Consider the following 17,668-nt stretch of genomic DNA (forward strand, 5'->3'; position numbering starts at 1 on the left):
TATAAATTAATTTACTACATTACACTGCTTCATTATGCACTAAGAAATGAATTTTTAAAAGCCATAAAACAGAACAATAGTTTACCCTGTTATAGAAAAAACAAACCACCAAACATAAAAAAGTTGAGATTTTTGTCTTAAGGCTGTTATTTTCTCATGTTAAACTAAAAACTGTAGGAATAGACATTTTTAAATAAGTCTTCCTCACAGATGGAGAAAAATAAACATTTGAATGAATGGGGGGGCAGGGAGAAGAAAGGGAAATGAATCCCAGCAAATCACTCCAAAACCTTTAAATAAGCATGAAGCCTCATGGATAACAAGATAAATAAAGCTTAACTCAAACCCTATATAACCCTTGAACGTCCTCCTCCATTCAAAAGCTAAATCTGGTTTCAAAAACATTGTTTTGGAGAGAATGCAACAACACAAAGACACAAACAAAATAATATTCAGTAATGAGAACCTTCATAATATTCAAATGGAACAAATGGTGCAATTTGGCTTGCATAAATCTAAAGGTGAAGTTAAAATCTAGTGCTGAAGATTTTTATACCAGAAAGACATCAAAGAAAGGCATAGTACATTTCTGTGGATTGCCAACTATATATTATTCCACCTTGAAATGCAAAAGTAACATAACACTATATCCTTTCCATTTATCCTCATACTTATCAATAAATTGTTACACTCCTCTGTATATTCTTTTTCTCTTATGTATAGTTGCAGTAATTAGAAAAAACTTTGACAGCAACTTCTAGTGGATAGATATTCTTCATGACATAAAGACAGATGATTTACATATTTTAACGAAAAACTTGAAACAAACTCTTTAATTCCAGTTTTACCTAGGTAAATGCACAGATCTGTAAAATGAAGTCAGGCACATAAATTTCACCTGAGTTTGAAATATGTGCAGTCTTGGAAATCCTTTCTCTCCTGTAAACTAAAAACCTGGGTGCCCAAGGCACTTATATTTTAACTGTCAAAATTCCATAGAATCTGTCTTTTATATTCTACGTGTTCTTCCTGTTCTCCACGCAGAGCTATGAAGTGCCATAATATCACACATTACACAATATTATACGTTATATTGTATAAAGATTTCAGGACTGACAAATACTTATTAAAACAACAAACAAACTGTCCTTGTTACTCTTCAGAGGTTTGCACAATGCAGGAAACATGTGGGCGCAGTGAGATGTTATTTCTATTAATGAAATTATAATATTGTAATAACATTGTTTCTAGAGAAGCTCCATCCTGCTGAGTCTCCCCATTTTTAAGCAGTTAGAATTAAATAGATTGTCCAAACTCACATCTAACAAATTGGTCTTCAATCACTCTTGGAAAGCAGCTATTCTGATAGAAAGAGCAGATGAAAAGTCTCACAAAACCCTCACATATACATGCAAGTGGACTAAACTCTGAAGGAGAGGCAAAATACGTGATAAAGGCAATACCTTACATGCACTGGGAAGCAGCAGAAGAGCAGAAATTTAGCTGAATGGTGGTTTTCTTCTCACCAGATTAAACTCCGTAGTTTTAGAGAGGGTTAGCTGTGAACACAGTTCAAAGCATGCTGTTTTGTTTTGGTTACAGTCACAGTAAATACGTGTTAAATAAACTAAAGCTGCTTAGAGATACTACAAATAGCTTCTACAGTTCTTTTCATTTCCCTCAGCATTATCTCAATGCTGCCCACTGTCTCATTTTCCTGGGGTTTGGATGGGTCTATTTTACAAAGTATTCCTTTGACCCAGAAGAAACTAATCTGTGCATTCAGAATAGATGTGATATAACAAGAGATTCAGATCTTTTTCCTTTCATCTTTTAAATAGACAGGTTTCATTTCATGTGTGTTACGGTACAGAAGCTCATTACTCTGTATTTCCATGCAGTTAAGTGCAAGCAGGCAGCAAAATAAATCAAAAAAATGAAATTAAGCTCTTTAACATATTTAGTAAAAATTGCTGCTGTAGGAGAGTAGGCAAGATCTCAGTTCCCTTCTTAAGATAAGAATGATCACTACAGCCTAAGTTTTTACTTAAAATCGGCCATCAAATTTCACCTTTCAGTTCTGAAGTAGACATGCAAGCATTGCCAGGGGTGGTAACTAGAGCTTCATCTAGAACGTAATACTTAAAAGAAACTGATTTAAAAATTTCACATCATGAGGAATTTCTCATGGAAACTCCTCTTGGAAATCTGCTTCAGTGGTTACTCACTGTCAGTTTTAAAATGTTGCATCGTATTTCCTCTTTTCTATTGTAAATTTGATGCCACAGGATCTTGTTGTATTTCTGCCTTCTAGGTTAATAAGTTCTCTAAAATCCTATCTGTTTTCCCTCCATAAATGTGCATTTCTAGACCATGAGCGAGATACATGCCAGTCCTATTAATTCCTTGAGCCTCATCTTAAAATATATTTATATTTCTTTCTTAAGACGTCTTTTCTGCAATCTGCCATGTTATCAATGAGTGACCAGAACTACAAACATTATTCCCGTAGCGAACTCATCTTTGCTATATACAGAACATTGTGTTCAACAGTCCCCTCTTTCTACACCTGAGGCTCCTATTTACTTTTTCTCTCAGTCCTAAAATATTAGGCATTCATTTGCCCAGATGAAATTTGTTTCAGCTGTTTTTTCCCAAATCATCTTCTCCACCATGAAAGTGTGGCCTACATTTCTCTCTTAGATGTATGCACTTACATTTCTCGGTATTCAAGTATAGTTAATTCTTTAATTAAATAATTCTTTCCCACACGGCTGAAGTCATACCAAGGGGATAGTTACAGCCCAAGATACACAGCAGCAGCTCTAATCTAGCAGAGGAAAAATTCTCATGTGAAAAAATCCCCCCCTGAATACAATCAGAGCACAAAGAGCTGTTCCAAATTCCACTGATTTTGGCATAAAGTGGATTCAGCTCAGGAGACCTAAAAAGAGCAACACAATTTCAAGTCTCTGGGTATCATAAGGGAAGGGGGTGAAAGTACCGCTAACGACAGTGTGGGAGTACAGCGATTGTTTCCACAACTATCAAATCAAAATGCACTACAATTATGTTTCGAACTGGAAAAAGCCTGGAACTGTAACACAGAAAAATGGGTTTTAATTTTACATATCCAGGTCTTATCAAAACAGCAGGGAGAAATTCTAAAGATGGAAACTCTAACTAGACTTTGGTCCCAAAAATCCCTTCAAAAATCTAAACTGATGGTTTTCATGGTGGAAACGGGCTTTTGGGTTTATTACTATTCTGTGATGAGGTTCTGGCTATGATGTATGTTTCTTCGTATGAAGCATGGCAAATCCTCTAGAATACCTGCGTGCAATATACTGGATAGTTTTAGAACCTGCATATTCACTTTCTCTATGAGCCTTTGTCACACACACCTTTATTTTGTTTGATTGTTTTTATAATGAGCTACGGTTACACAAAGGCAAAAATGGTGGAACATCACGCTTAATCAGGCCTGTTGTTTCCAAACCTGCTTTGGTCTAATGCAACCTTCTTCCTTTGCCCCTTCCTCTTCCACTTTGCAGTCTAAGAAACTAAAAGCATCGAAAAAATGATGATGTGCAGCCACTTTGTTTGCCACCATTTCTTTTAAAGATGGAATATGAATTTAAAACAGTATCTTGAAATTATAATGCAATATTATGTAATCAGCTACAGCAAGAACACAACCTTTAAAAATGTTGTAGACACAGGAATATCTTGGGTTGGGCATAATGGGGCATGGCTGAGGCAGAGCTATACATCTCCAAAACTGATTTGTAACATAGTAAAATAGATTACAGCTCTGTTTTCCCTGAAACTTTCTAAAAAATTTCCCCATAAACCACTTCCTAGTGATCGCCCTGTTCAAGTATGGGTACCATAACTATATGTACAATCCTACTTGACTACTCATTGTTTTACATGTGTTTGCATGTGTGTGTGCGTGCATGTGTGTTTGTCAGGCTCGGATGGGAGATGGGGAGAGAAAAATCGTCATAGGTCTGGAAGTATTGACAAAACACCACCAACAAGGAATTACTCTTACTGTAAAATGAAACAAAAAAATAATTCATATATTCTTTTCCTCCCTCAATTTAAAAAAAAAAAAATCTCCAGGGGTTTCATTCGGCATAGGTCCACCCTCTAGTCTAAATCAAACACAACTTAAAAGGTGAACACCCAGTACAAGCTTCCCTTTTTAATAATTATTCATCCCATGATAGGTTAACGGTATGCTTGCTTATCGATGGTTTTCCTGTACTTTAGGAGTTTCATTCTGTTCACAATCCAAACAACATCCACAGTAACCCTACTGAATGAGCAAAGGACAGATCCTATCGGTGCTTATTCTCCAGTCCCCGGTATCTCCAACCCTTTAAAACATGGGAGGTTCTAACAGACTGTGAAATTTCTGTGCAAGAGAATGGTTTTTCTTCAGGGCTGCTAGATCATTATTATGGATATGAGAGTGCTAAATGCCAATTTGCTACACAATGAGAGAAGTACATTTTCAGAAGAGGCAAAGGAGCCAGGTATTCCTCAGCTTCAATTCTGGTCAAATACAATTTCCTCAGTGTTGGCAAATCACTCCCTGCGCACCAGCCTATCTGTGAAACAGAGAAAAAGCTACTCATTGTACACAGGTATTCAAAGAAATACAGCTGGAGCACTTAATCCATTCTTCATGGAACTCCACTGAGTTCTAGGATGAGATATGGCCAATTGCAGAATCATGCTTGAAAAAGAAAAGGGCTGCCATACTTAAGCGCTATTCCCCAAACTGACAGCAATCCTCACCAATTCGGAACAATTCCTGGTAGACAGAGGTACCTGAGAAATAGCTGTGAGCACTATGTGGAAAATAAGGAACTCCTTGTTACGGCTGTTCTTAGGGGTAAAGGTGAGGTACTTAAAATACATAACCATCCATTCATAAAAAAAAATATTTTCTCCCTCAGTGAGGACAAAAATTGGATTCAATAGCAAAGCAATTTAATCACTCTGCACAGTTTATATGCCATGCGACAGATTAACTTCTGTCTGCAGGTACAACAATTAAATCCAGTGAATAAAATTAAACTATTCGGGGTATGCAGATGAGTTCTGTTGTTATTTCTCCACCAATATATTGAGTGAGGAATTGTGTCCAATGTTGTGAGAACAAAGGATATTTTTGCATTAATTCTTGTCAGCCTTTTTATTTGATAGACTTTTCCTCATCACTCTGTGGATTTATAGGATTTATTATAATGAATAAAAGAACTGAGTTATTAAGTCTGATATCCAAACCACAGGAATGACCGCTACAGGAATTATTTACTCTGTAATATCAGGGAAATGATTTATTCCCTGGAGCATAATTTTTTTTTTGTACATTTAAAAATCCTTTTTCAATGTAATTATGAATTACTATGTGAGTTAGAATTGAAAAATAAAAATTTTTTGAGAGAACTTTTAGATAGATGTGGAAACAACAAGAGGCCTTTTCTGTTTTAACACTGAAAATAAAAATTGAAGGAAAACTCAAAAGACATTTAAAAAAATCCAGTTAAGAAATAATCTACAAGAGACATCTTTCTTTTTCAGAATTTTCTTTTCTCCTAAGAGAACTAGTTAATGGAACAAAGCATTAGGATATTTTAAGTCCTAAAATCTAGAAAAAAACAAGTCAGCTCAAATACACTGTTGAAGACTACAGCAGATACCAGCTCAGTCCTACAACTTGTTTTGATTTTTTGATTAGATTCCTAATTTTAATAACTTGAGCTACATTTTGTGTCAATGGGGTGAAAGACTATTCTGGCATTCCATAGGACTTAAATACTATGTTCCAAATTAAAGTGTGGAACCTACTGTTCCATATCCCCTTTTATCTCCTCCTTCCTTATACTGGATCTACCTGTCCTTTCTGATGTGTGTTCTCTTCTGCAAGTCAGCCTCTGATTTGAATCAAAAATGAAACACTCATGGAAAGAATAATAAAAACAGCACAATACTGTGAGCCTTCATTCAACAGCTACATTGGAAAAATTATTTCTACACATGGAGTCATTTGAATTTAAGATTTCACTAAAAGAGGTGATTTCTTGAATTTTAATAAAACAACAGAACACAATTTGCTTTTAATATGTTTTCCATATAAATTCAGAAAGTGTACAGTTTTTTTTCCTCTAGTCTTTTCATCACAAAATTCCTAGACTGGATGATTGAAAGATGCAAATAACTGCCTGTTCTCTGTTCTGTTGAAATCAGTTAAAGGAAAGCAAATGATACTGTAACAAAAGAAAGGAGAAATGTGTCACTCTTGCTATTATGAAACATACAACTGTTCATCTTTTGCACAGACATGCAGTGTAAGAACCCAGGGCCCTGTTTGCGGTGACGTCTTTTGGCTCCACTTGTGGAAAGAAGCAGCAGATGAGGCAGGTTACTACTCTGCAACACCTAGTACTTCAGCATGGGAATGGTTAGGGACAACGAACAAGCACTTAAAACTTCTAGTTAGTGGCAAAGAGCCAGCTTATTGGATAGAGATAAAAGCGTAATGAGTATACAGTCAGAAAGTCAGAGGCATGCAAACGATGCTGTAGGCAGCAGGACACCCACACAGAATATCATCTATGATCCCTTCTACATAGAACCATGCTGTGGGACCTCTGAATACTAATCATCACCTTCATAAAAATTTTCATACTTCTTGCTAAATACAATAGGAAAACTCCCTCTTGGGCAGGCAATGGAAATTATTTCAGAAACCTGAACAGAAACACAGTAAGTCTGTAAAATACTTCTGCTCTACAACTACTTGAGCACAAAGCTGACAACTGAAATACACCTGATTCAAAGTTTCATTTTAAAGAATAGCATACACTTTTTTTCTTTGTCTATGAAATGTCAGCCTTTCAGCCAGGTAGCTCTGTTCTCGCTCGAGCTTCTCAGGGGTTTCCCTTTCAGTTCCCCTAGGGAGACACCAGTTTACTACACTGTAGCGCAGGTGACATGCGAGATGACATCAAACAAGCACAACAGAGAACTTACCTAGAACGCTTTCTACACTCTCTGTAAGCCCTTGGCAGGCAATCCCTGAATTGGGCAGTAATATGCGAAAGAGAAATGGGTGCAGTGCTTACTAAATAGGTGTCTGTCAAAGACTGAACAAAAAGACAGTATGCCTGGAATGAGTTAATATGAAGGATTCTGGTATCCAGGGAGCAATGAAGTCTACTAAAAATATTTAAAATTTCTAACAAAATTTTATTTTATTTTTTTTTAATTAGGTTTATTTCCTGTCCAATTTATGGATGAATTTGACTCAACCACACAAAGTTCTCATGAAAATGTTGTAAGGTCAGTTCATTGATAGGAAATCAAATAAATGTCTACAAATTATTGTCGATAGCCAGCACATATCCAATATCAACTACTACAGTGATCTACAGGGGATCCTTGTTTCCCCAGTGAATAAGGGAAACAGTAGTTTAATTAGTATTAAACTACTTCAGCAAGGTTCACACTGTAAATGCTGAATTTTAATAGCTACAGCCAATTTTTTCAGGATTAGCTGGGCGGACTCCCTCTGAAAAAACTGAAATCTCCTGGTAATTGTATAGCCTCCTTTCCCCAGCTTGCATACAAAAATCCCATCAGACTTAAAAGTTCTTGTGCCACTTCATCACATTCTTAGCTAGTGCAAAGGTCCATCATTTGAGAGTCATAGAGAAACTCCTAAGCTGTTCTAATTTATTTCCAGGGTTATATCTGCCTATAACTTGCCTCACTTTGCAGCATGGTGTTTTTCCTTTCTTGCTTTGCCCTCGGTTCAGCTGAATATAAATTCAGTGTTGATTCCTTCTCCTTCTCCCTGTAGATGGAGAGAACTAGCAATGGATTTCAGCTGTCTTGTGAATTTACATTGACGAGTAAAATAGAGTATACTAGAAAAAAACCAAAAGCGAACCAAAGTGAACTATAAAGGTTGCCTGTCTTTATTTGAAACTTTGAAGTACTTTGTTATGTTGGAAATTACACCATTTTTGCATCTGGCCCAGAGTTCTTTCTCAGTTCTCTCTCGTGATACACATAAGGAAATAATGAACAAGTCTGGAAAAAGTCAAGGCTTAAAGGACATTGCACAGGAACTGGTAGAGATTTCTTTACAACTGGCTTTTGTATACTCTTTAAGGCTGCAAAATTGGTTCAGCAAATGGCAAAGCCACAGTTTGGAAAGTGCTTAGTAGAGAAAATTCCTGGGATATTACATCATGATTTCAACTTTGATTCAGTAAGCAATATGTCTATGAAGTTTTTTATACCTGTAAACAAATATAGACTTGAGGAAGCAGAGATAAACAGACCAGTGCCTAAAAGAAGAAAAACATGTATTCTGCCTGGCTAAGCAAAAATCACCTGTAAATTGTTTAAAATGCAAATTCTATTCATATTATTAAAAAACACGTTCTTACTAAAGTCAGGTTAATATAAATAAAAAATAAGCCAAACCGTTACATAGTATGCAGTGTTTGAAGGGAATTCATTTCCACTCCCCTCTCCCCAACAAACACATTTCAAATTCTTTTCAAAAATGTTTTTGTCAGATTAAAGATTTTTCTCTTTTTTCAAAGTTGTATTTCATGTTTTTAACACTCAATGTTTTACAAGCTGAGTAAATATTTTACAGTCTTGACAGTGTCAACAATACTTGTATATAATTATACTGCATAAAAAAGTGTTTCTTTGGCACGCTATGCAACTTTCAATATGCCAGAGACACTGCAGAGGAAATGTAGCAGACATTATTTAATTAGTCGCATTCAAATAAAGCTTTGCAAAGCAAACATATGAAAATATGGAACTTCTTAGTCCCTCTGCACTTTACAGAGGGACTGTAACAAATACAGAGAATTATTTTTACTTATTTATTATGAAAAGTAGAAAACCAAACACTACTGAGACCTTTGCAATACAGATGGCTATACAGAAGATTTTAATAATATATCCATAAAAATTAGAATATAGTAGACAGAAGAAAAATTGTTACTTTGTTCTTGTAGTCTCATCACTAGGCCAGATTCAACTGTAATTTGTACTGATTTTTAACATCATACTTTGTTGGTCAACACTGTCATGCTTACTCATAGTATTTATTTAACCCTAATTCTGGTATATTTTGAGCGAATGGATGAAATAAACATCCCTAGTTTCACAATAGTATTGCCTATAGGAGCAAAATGCGGCACCAGAGTCACATAGGAATACACTGCCTGATCCTGCATCTATTGAAGTTAATAGCAAGATTCCCACTGGATTTTCAGAAACAGGATTTCACTCCAAAGTTCCTGGCATGCAGTCAAACTGCTTGAATTAACAGGCCTATTCTCTTAGGGTAACTCACTGGGGTTTTGGAGCTTACTTCGTGAACTGCATGCATGCAATTGCTCTTTGGGTAACATAAACTGTTAACTCCATGAGCAAACTTATTTATACAGACTGCAATTTTCTACCTGCATACAAAAATGGCTGCTGTCGTCATGTATGCACAAACACTCTGCAATATGACACTATGATAATTACTTGTAACCAATGTAGAAAATTACTCCATCTAAAAGCAGAAAATATTTAATACAAATTTTTGTTACTCAAAAGTTGGGCTTATTCACTCATTTTCACTTAAGTCAAAAATTAAAAAATTGCAATTTGTTCATCCTCTCTGATCAGTATAGTTTTTTTCAGTGAAAATCCTAACACTAAATAACTCTGTTTTCAAGGAGATACTCATCTGCAACATAAATACTGGAGATCAGTCACGAATATATCACGTTACTGCATATATATGCGCAACATTGAGAGGTGCTAACAGAAACGCTACAGCCCTTTACCTCCCTTCCCGCACAACATCTACAGTGGAATTTCTAATCCAGTATTTGCCACGCACATAAATTATATCGCTTTCAAAGGAGTATATGGTGGTAACATATTTCTTCCAGAGTTTTCACTTCTATATTGGAATAGATATCTATATGGATATTTGCAGAAAAACAACCAATTTTATTCAATTCTGTAGAACATCAATGTTAGAAAGGTCTACAAAAAAACCAAAAGACAAATGTGGCTACCGGTGCTTGGGTAGTGTTTATGAGTGTTCTTGTATGCTCTCACCTCATTTCTACTTGTTTGACATGCTTGTAGCAGGGTTGCTGGGACAGCTGAAGAGAATGAGGATTCTTCTTGTTAGGAAGGCTTGTACAGTTTTAACAACGTTTTCTTTTGTGAGAACTGGAGAAGGTAAAACAGCAGGTTCCAATTCTAATTCTAACTCTGCCAAAACAAGGTACTAACATGAGCAAAGTGACCTCCTATCTGACTTAGAGTAGCTATATGTTATATTGTTGCACAATACGCTAAAATGCGTAATACCGTAGTCACCCACTTAGTACATAAGCTCCTGGAAAGATTAACAGGCTAACGTGCCTCATTCCTCCTGTCACTATGGAAGAAAATAACTGAAAGAGGTAAAAAGTATGGCAGTTTCCTGTAGTAAAAGCTTTATATTTTTTTTCCATTAATAAATCATAAGAGCATAATGGATTAAAAGGTATGTCATCCTGTACTTCCAGGTGGATTATAGCAAAGGTATTATTCCTTGATCAGCAGGGTCTCTGCTCTCTAGACTAATTTATAAAAGGTCTTTTTCAGCAGATGTCAAAGGAATTTAAGGCGGTAAAATTCCTCTTTAAAAGATGACAAAAAATCGACTTTGTAATTGCAACCTCAACAAGGGTAACTGTTCCTTTTCCCACAAAAAGAGGATTCCTCTTTCTCGGGAATTCTCTGTTTATTAGTCATGCTACCATAGCTGTCTGACATAATTTCAGCTAAGTAATTATACCTATAAACTTTACCTAGCTGTTCCATAGCCAAAAGTTGATTTGAGGTCAAATGTTGAAATGAAGGTGCTTTATCCTCTGCTTACCCAGGCTGTTTCCCCAGGTTCCTTTGGTGAAGAAACTGACTTCACTTCTTCTATGGTCAGAATCAATTCAAGCAGTGAGGTGTTTATAAGAGAACAACTGAACTAATATTGTTTGGCCCCATTTCCTCCCAGCTCTGTCTGTCTTTTTTTTTTTTGGTCTCCCCCCCCCCCCCTATTTTTCAGAATTGATTTCCTGGTGCTCCATTGCCTCTCAAGTGCTCACGTTAGATCATTCTAGTATTTTTGGCATATGCAGCTTTAACTCTCTCTGCACAAGATCTAGCAATGAGATCTAAAAAACTTCCTCCTTTGCTATTCACATCTGACACTGTTGGAAAAAAAAACCCGGACTTTGGTTTGGATGGAACACAGGAATTTGAGTTTAAAGAGTATAGAAAACTGTTTCCAGTGCGTATGCTTAACAGCCGGAGCAGTTTCTACTCCAGCGTGGTTCTGGGTGACAGGCAAACCTTTCTGCCAATGCAGTGCAGAGCCCAGGGGAGAGAGGATATACTTAGACACCACAGCTTGTGTGCTACCTCTGCTAAAGCACAAGAATTTGAAGTTTATTTAAAAGTAGCAAGTACCAGTACCAAGTATACACACAGTATGATCTCAACTCCAACATTATTTTAGAGTTTCCCATCCTGCTAATAAATCTTCTTTAAGATAGGTCTACACTGCAAATCAGAGAAATGGCTAAGTATTGTGTAAACATAGCTGAATGATCTCTTGTCTTAGTTCTCGATTTAAAAAATGCAGGTGTTTAAAACCAAAGCTGCAAAACTCTCCACAGCCTGAAGGCAAAAAAAATTAGGAAGATCATTTCTGATGCCACAGTCATGATTATCTGTACACAGTTTAGTTTAAAGCTTGTTTAATTCTATCTACTTCAGTAGGATCGGGTTTAGCTTCTTGCAGCCAATAATTTCAACAAACAGAAAAAAACAAACACCACCCCCACCCCAAAAACAAAGCCCGGGGGGGGGGGGGGGGGATGAAGTAATCTTGTTTCATGTTAGATGCTGTACCTGAGCATGATGAGCAGCTACGGGATGGAAGTATGTAAATCCACTATGTATGTTTATGAGACATAGTTTCGGTACATGTTTTAAAAAATCAGTTGGAATAGCTGTATTTAAGAACAGTAAGAAACAGGTACAAGCATTACAGCGATGATTTAAAACAAATGAAAACCATTATTCCCATAACAGATATGGAGATGCAACAAATGCTGTGTAAGTTATAAAAAATATATATAATATTAGATTAACATGCCCCCTCTCTCTCTCTCTGAAAAAGTAACTGATTATGAGACAGATTTTATGAATCTAAATTTTAGTTAGGATTTTTATATGATTATAAATGATTTTATATGATTATTCGTTATGCTGGAGGAGGAATAGCTTTGAAGAACTGTGGATAAAGTGTTATTCAATGAAAAGATGATAATGGGTAGTGCTAAAAGACAAACTATCGGACCGCAGGGAGGTTATCGGTTCTTGAAGGACTGAAATGAGGATTGATATTATTTCATATTTACATTAACTAATACAAAATAGGAATGCATTAATGACAGGCATTGCTGACATGAAATTATGTGGCATTTTAAGAGCAAAGGTGGATTAGGATTTTACACAGAAAGCCTGATTGGTCTTCAGAAGAGACAAAACAGAAATGGGATTAATATAATCATATGAAGGGCAAGGACTAATTTCTGCTATTAAGTAGGAAGCTCATCATTTGAGGATGATGGGGGAGGAAAAGCTCACGTGCTAGTTGGTAAAAAGAGTCAAAACAATGCAAGTTTGAAAAGAGAAGACATTAAGAAGCAGAAAAAGGCTACAGCATCAAATTGCATCTGCAATATTGAATAAAATATAAGATATGTTCAAAAGAAATGAATTCAGACAGGTAGAAGAAAAAAGTGCCAAGGACCCACATACTCCTCCAGTGATCCATATTCCTCCCAGTAAGGAATTGCAGGAGCTATCATATCAGAGGAGAACAGAAGAGTTTAACCTACTTTGTATAGTAACATAAAACCTAAGAGAGATGGAATTTCTGCCTATAAATAAATCAGATGGGTAAACTCTGGGGGAGGCAGAATTGGGGAGAGCACTATTTTATGTTTATTGACAAACTGGCACAGAAACAAATGATATGGTACAAAATATCATAACATTGAGCTTGATGTTTAAGAAAGGGATATTATTAAACAGCTGCAGAAGACTCTTCAGTGTCTCCACTTATATCAAACAAGGGACAAAACTGAAATTCAGTATTATTAATTAGTGAATGTATGAAAACAATCCTGCATGGGCAACTTAATCAGTTATCACTCTTCAAATATATCTAGTGAATATTAATTCTTCCATAAAATTGCCCAGCCAGAACCTCTCCTATAGGAAAAGTACATGGCATATTTCTAACTTCAAGGAGATACGAGAAGAGGATTTATACACATTAATGTTCTGAGTACTAAGTAAATTTATTTTCAAATTACTGAAAGTAGAGCCCAGAAAAGCCACAATCATGCCATCTGAGTATTAATCAGTTTCTCATTACATACATTGAGAAGTTTGACTGCTGTTTGTCACATAGAAAGTACTCAGGCGACACAGATTTAAACAAGCAAGAAAACTTAATAAACATTTTTTTTCTTATTTTCTTGTCAAAACAAAGAGGCAATTAAAAAGCATGTTCATAATGTTTCAACCACTTCTGTTGCCTCTGTATTGAGTCATCTGGTGTTTATGCAACAAGAAATAGAAAAAACCATCTGATAAAACCCAGATCCAAATAATCATGCTTCTCAACTATACCCAAATGTTTTAGTTGTAGGCCTATCAATATGACTAATCCAGTCACTTTCTGGTAGATGACAAAATACAAAAAACATGTTGACACCGGGGGGAGGGTGCAGCTTTTTAAAAGAAAACGGACTTATCTCCTATACAGTAAAGTTTTCCTCAGGAGATTAAAGATTAAGGTATTTTGTACAATAATGAAAACTATTTCTGCTGTAAGATACTATTTTGATGGAAGCTGGGGCTCTAGCTAATTACTATTTATAAAGAAATCAACGACTGTTTTTACCTAACTGATGCAGATAATCCCAAAAATTCAGTGATGGTGAAACGTAGTTCTATTTGGTTTATCCCTAATGAATTAAAATAGCTAAAGAATGAACAAAGATAATTGATTCTGTTAAGTTGTATTAAATTCAAAGTCTGAAGGGAACATGTAAACAAGCTGCTCCAAATTGTTGTTCTTCAAATTTCCATCTACGTTTATCCATCTTACAGCTATCTAGAAGTGTAGTTTGATTTCATCTTACAGAGTTCAAATCATGAAGGCATTGTATGAAGAACAGTCAAGAACCTCAACATCTGTAGTAATCTAAAGGGCAAATAAAGAAAAATTCAGCTCTATCCTTTCAACAAAAATCTTTGACCTCTACACTGTCTCATGAATGGGCTGATTTAGAAAGATTGACATCATTTGAAAAGGCAAATTATATTAAAATGCTAGCAAGTTTTTCTTTCAAGCTCTGGTGTTGACATACTACTACTTACATTTAGCCATTGGTGGTATTTGCTTGCATGGCAATATATTAGCAAATGGCAAATTTAATTCCACTTGTTAACCTAGAATGACCAACACAAGAACTGCCTGATTTGAAAAAATCTGAGCTTGTGTCTAAGATCAATGGTGGAAAAGACAGAAGTTGTTATGCTTACATCTTTTTCCTCCCCACCCCTAACTAGAACTCCTCTGATCTTTCCTTCCAATGGGTAAATCAGGAAATATTTCATAATTACAAAACATTACAGGATCACAACTTTTTTCGTGTTACCTATTGGTGAGAACCTTATCCTGATTTAAGAAAGTTATCCAGCCTTCAGCCCCAAAAGAAATTGAATCTGACCATAATATTTAACAAACAGACATTATTAAGATATTCAGTCAGTTCTGGGACTATAAGGTATTTATTCTGAGACCAAATCACTACTACATTTTGTAAAGACTCGCATGCTAAGCCAGTCAGGAGAAACAGCAACTGCCACAAAACTCGCCTAGGGGCACACAAAGTCTGGGCAAGTATTTCTGCACCCTGTGCTGCTGCTAAGAAAGGTTGTAGGTTTGTTGTGGCAGATGCATATGCCATGAAAACAGCTGAAAGGAGTCTGGAATGCGTAGAGGGCATGATGCAGACAGAGAAATGTGGACAGTTGTGCCTTTGGAGGCAAAAATGTACCTCTATGGCTCTGCCCATCTGTGCCGTTGATGACAGCCTTCCATTTCCAGCAATGCTCAGGCGTGGCTGATTGTTTAACGTGACCCAGGCTTCTCATGTTTTACTCTAACAACAAAGCTTACCCAACACTTCTCTGCTGAAGAAATCAGTGCAGCTACTGCTGAAACATTTGTGGCACCAACCTTCCCATATTGCTGCTGGCCTTTGACAAAACATTCATTTTCAGAACCTGACTGCTAGGTTAGTGAACATAGTTAAATTTATATCCCCCATTCCAAAAGTATTTCTATTTTTAGTATATTGGCATTTTTTAATCTCTGCTAGTAGGTTTTGAAACATAATGTCTCATTTGAATACATTAGCATATCAGTACCACAAGGTCATTACAGAATGCAGGAGATGAAAGCAGTTTTACATGCCATTATTTCCCAAGAAAACTAGGAGAAGCAAGAGAGTAAATTGCCTACTATTTTGTTAAAAAAAAAACAAAATCACAAAAAAAAACCCAAAAAATGAAATCAGAAAGAATTCATTCTGTACGCATTTGATACATCTGGGTCATGGATAGCTCTGGTCTAAACAGTTACGGTACCCTTTGCCTTTGTTGATTTTAAAAATATCTGATATTATTTTTCATATGTAAACATCACAAGAGATCTATGAAGAAAAAAATAACAACATTAAAAGGAAACACAGTATTTTACTCATTGTTGCTAAGCAACTCTGCATTTGTATCCCATTACATTTCTGATCAGCATGAGTAGCAGAGCAACCAAAAAAAAAAAAAAAAGTAGTCTGTTTAATAGTACTGCTTACCAGCCAGTGCAACAGTCACTGGACTTCGTTTGGGCTTGCTTTGACAATTTATTATACTCTGTATCAGAAAAATCTTTTAACCAACAACTGTACCAGAGATAATCATGGTCTCCTGTCTTTGTAGACTCAAACTGAAACATCTAACAGTTTACCACAGATGAGCTCTCCAAAAAAGGTGATACATCAAGTTAAATATTTTTCTGCAGGAAATACACACACCTGAAATTATCGGAAACTATACATTGCATATAATCATACTGTAATATAAAACATAAACTCATGATGGTATTTCATATTACAGCTATGCAGTAAATTCAAGAAATTCAACTCAAGGCTAACAATTAGAGGCATCATGAAATTAATTCTGAATCTACGTTTTGCTCATCAGGGAAACACTAACTTTAAAGTTTTCCAGAAATTTGGTTTTGAACTTGCTCACTCTCATTGTGTATCTAGATCCATGGCTGTAATTTGGATCCATGCATCCAAAGTACGTTTGAGAACATACAATCCTGAACAGGAAATTGACCAGTAGCAAAGAGAAAGGTCAGCATCAAATTATAATTCTTTTTGATGTTATTCAATTGCTTCATCTTTCATTTGCTTTCATTATTCTTCAAAGAGACTTAAAAAAATACTCCTCCCTTTTTGATCAGTACAGCAATCAGAAAGTCCATAAGTTAATAATTTTCCACTAATATATTGAGAAATGGAGGTGGAAATTAATTTAGGAAGCATAAGGGTTTTCTTAAAGTATAGGGTATTTCACAGGGTACTTACAGTGCTTCTTGAACTTTTGAATTTTCAGACTGATAGACTGAGCAAAAAAGCTTCTATTTGCATGTTATAGGGCATTGATGTATCCAATTAAGATGTAGGAAAGGCTACAGAAGTGCGTGAAAGCACATGAAGAGATGATTTGAGGATGCAAAGGAAGTTTTCTTTCACTTTTTGGTTATGGTTGGGAAATAACATACTTAGTAGTATGATTCTTTAGAGAAATAGAAACGCGTTAGTGTATACTTTAAACATTTTATATCCATTACAGTATAGTATATTATATATACTATAAACATTTTATATCCATTAAAGTACAAAGCCTAACAATTCAATTTTTTTAATCTATTTTTCATTCCTCCATATCATCAGATATGCCCTACTCCTTTTGACAATGAGAAGAGTTGCTTTCCAGACTTCTGCCGACACATTGCTGGATGTCCCAAAGACGTGGAAAACAGCCAACACTCTATTAGTGCCATAGGGCGATTCTGTCGTGCCTGGAAGAGCACAGCTGCTGTGGACGGAGACTGTTGGACATGCAGGAGGCACTGGATGTGCTGGTTTTGCACCTGCCGGCAATGGCAGGTCTGAGAATCGTAATGGTATAGCAGGACAATTTAAAATCTTTACTTTGCTTTAGTCATTGGTAAGAGACACATGTAGTGCTATTAACACTTTTAACATTAATTAAAAAAACCCAAACCCAACACACACAGACAAGTAAATCTAACCCATGAAACTTATCAGAACTGGTGGAGTTGAGCACTTAATAATACAAGGCAGGAAATCCAATGAAAATAATGGGGTCATGTATAAAAAAAAAGCAAATG

Source organism: Aptenodytes patagonicus, chromosome 5, assembly GCF_965638725.1.
Source record: "Aptenodytes patagonicus chromosome 5, bAptPat1.pri.cur, whole genome shotgun sequence".
Lineage (NCBI taxonomy): Eukaryota > Metazoa > Chordata > Aves > Sphenisciformes > Spheniscidae > Aptenodytes > Aptenodytes patagonicus.